The following is a 2,850-nucleotide window of genomic DNA, read 5'->3' on the forward strand; positions in this document are numbered from 1 at the left end:
GTTTCCGCTTCCCCTAGTGTCCTACTTACGTAGTAGATGGGGAACTGGGTGCCCTGTTCTTCCCTAACTAGGACCCCACTGACGGCTACTTCCGATACGGCCAAGTATAGGTATAGAGGCTCTCCGATTTTCGGAGTATGCAACAAAGGTGGATTAGAAAGGTACCTTTTGAGTTCCTCTAGGGCGTGCTGGCATTCTGGTCCCCACGTGAAATCATTCTTCTTCTTTAGAAGATTGAAAAATTGATGGCTCCTATCCGAGGATCGGGATATGAACCGGCCTAGAGCAGCTATGCGCCCGGTGAGCCGTTGGACGGCCTTTACGTTATCGACAATCTTTATGTCCTCGATTGCCTTAATCTTATCCGGATTGATCTCGATTCCCCTATTAGACACCATAAATCCCAGGAACTTTCCGGATCCGACCCCGAACGCGCATTTCTCCGGGTTCAGCTTCATGTTATATTGCTTTAATATAGCAAAAGTTTCCTGCAAATGGCTAAGATGTTCCTCTGCGTGCAGGGATTTAACTAACATATCATCAATATAAACTTCCATGGTTTTGCCTAATTGGTTCTCGAACATCTTGTTAACTAGGCGTTGGTAGGTGGCCCCGGCGTTCTTTAACCCGAAGGGCATCACGTTATAGCAGTAAGTGCCATACTTAGTGATGAAGGACGTTTTTTCCTGATCGTCCTTATCCATCCGGATCTGATTATATCCGGAATAGGCGTCGAGAAAACTTAGCGTCTCGTGGCCGGCCGTGGCATCGATCATTCGATCGATGTTAGGCAAAGGGAAGGAATCCTTGGGGCAAGCTTTATTTAGATCTTTATAATCTATACACATTCTTAATTTATTACCCTTTTTGGGTACTACAACTACGTTGGCTAACCATTCGGGGTATTTAACTTCCCGGATGGACCCTATGTTTAATAGCTTAGTTACCTCCTCGTGGATGAAAGCCTGCTTGACCCCGGATTGGGGCCTTCTCTTTTGTTTGACTGGCCGGAATTTTGGGTCTGTGCTCAACTTGTGAGTCGTGACCTCCGGGGGTATGCCTGTCATATCCAAATGGGACCAAGCAAACACATCTTCGTTAGCAGTAAGAAAAGAAAGCAAATTTTTCCTGAGCTCGGTAGTTAAACCCGAGCCCAGGTATACCTTTCGGTCTGGCGCACTCGAATGAATAGGGATCTGTTCCAGCTCTTCGACTGTTGATTTGGTGGCATCGGACTCATCCGGAGTCACGAAAGATCGGGGAAGGAAGAGGTCTTCTCCGAAGGTAGATTCCGGTTCAGCCTCTTTTACCGGAGGCTTACACTTTGACTGCTATTTTGCCTTGGACACCTCATCTACTGCGAACATCTCTCTTGCGGCGCATTGCTCCCCGTACACAGTGATGACCCCCTCGGCAGATGGGAATTTCAGCATTTGGTGCAGCGTGGACGGTACGACCCCGATGTCGTGTATCCAAGGTCTTCCGAGCAGGGCGTTGTACCTCATATCGCCCTTGATAACACAGAACTTGGTCGCTTTTGTAACTCCGCCCACGTCGATCATCAGAGTTATTTCCCCTCGCGTTGTCTCCGTAGCCATATTAAATCCATTCAATACTCTCACCTCAAAAATTATCTGCCCTGTCAGTCCCAACTGTTCGACGACCCACGACCGAATTATGTTAGCCGAGCTTCCGGGATCGACCAAGACACGCTTGACTTTAGTGTCTCGGACCATCATGGATATTACCAAAGCGTCGTTATGGGGTTGTGCTGGTCCATCGATTTCCTCGTTGCTAAAACACAGTGTTCCCTCTGGTGCATAATCCCTGATCCGCTTCTCCCTTGTGATCGATATCTTGGTACGTTTCAGTATTGGTACTTGAGGTGCGTCTTCCCCTCCAATTATCATGTTTATGGTGTGCCGGGGTTCCTTCCTATCGGCTGGTCGATCTCGATTTTCGTAATGATTTTTGGCCCGATCACTGAGAAATTCTCGAAGGTAACCTTCATCGAGCAACCGGGCAACTTCCTCCCGCAGCTGCCTGCAATCTTCGGTTCTGTGGCCATGTGTGTTGTGGTACTTACATATTAACTTGGGATCCCTCCTCGATGGATCGGACTGTACGGGTTTGGGCCATCGGGCTTCTTTGATACGTCCGATCGCTGACACCAGGGTAGCCGAATCGACACTGAAATTATATTCAGCTAATCGGGGTGCTTCCTGTCTATCGACGGCTTTCCCGAGGTTGGCCTTCGGTAACGGTCTTCTGTTCCTCTCATAGCCGCGATCGTTCCTCGTAAATTTAGGCCTCCTATCATCCTGATACGGCCGATATCTTTCCTTGTTCGGTCTCGAATCTTTGTAGTTTTCCCTACGAGGTCGATCGAAATTCCTATGTGTGGATGGTGAATCCGAACTTGCTCCGCTGTGGTCGTCCTCTACCCTTATCTTCGATTGGTACCGGTTATGGATGTCTGCCCACGTAACTGCTGGAAACTCGATCAGACTTTGCTTTAATTGCCTGGATGCGGCTGAGCTGTTGGCGTTCAATCCTTGAGTGAAGGCTTGTACTGCCCAGTCATCCGTGACTGGGGGAAGATCCATCCTCTCCATTTGAAATCGAGACACAAATTCCCGGAGTGTCTCGTTTATGCGCTGTCAGACCTTGAATAGGTCGGATTTCCTTGTTTCTACCCTGATCGCCCCGGCGTGAGCTTTCACGAAGGCATCGGCTAACATGGCGAACGAATCGATGGAATTTGGCGGTAAGTTATGATACCACGTCATTGCCCCCTTGGACAAGGTTTCTCCAAACTTTTTCAACAAAACTGACTCGATTTCATCATCT

This window comes from Nicotiana attenuata, unplaced genomic scaffold (assembly GCF_001879085.1).
Source record: "Nicotiana attenuata strain UT unplaced genomic scaffold, NIATTr2, whole genome shotgun sequence".
In the NCBI taxonomy this organism is placed as follows: Eukaryota; Viridiplantae; Streptophyta; class Magnoliopsida; order Solanales; family Solanaceae; genus Nicotiana; species Nicotiana attenuata.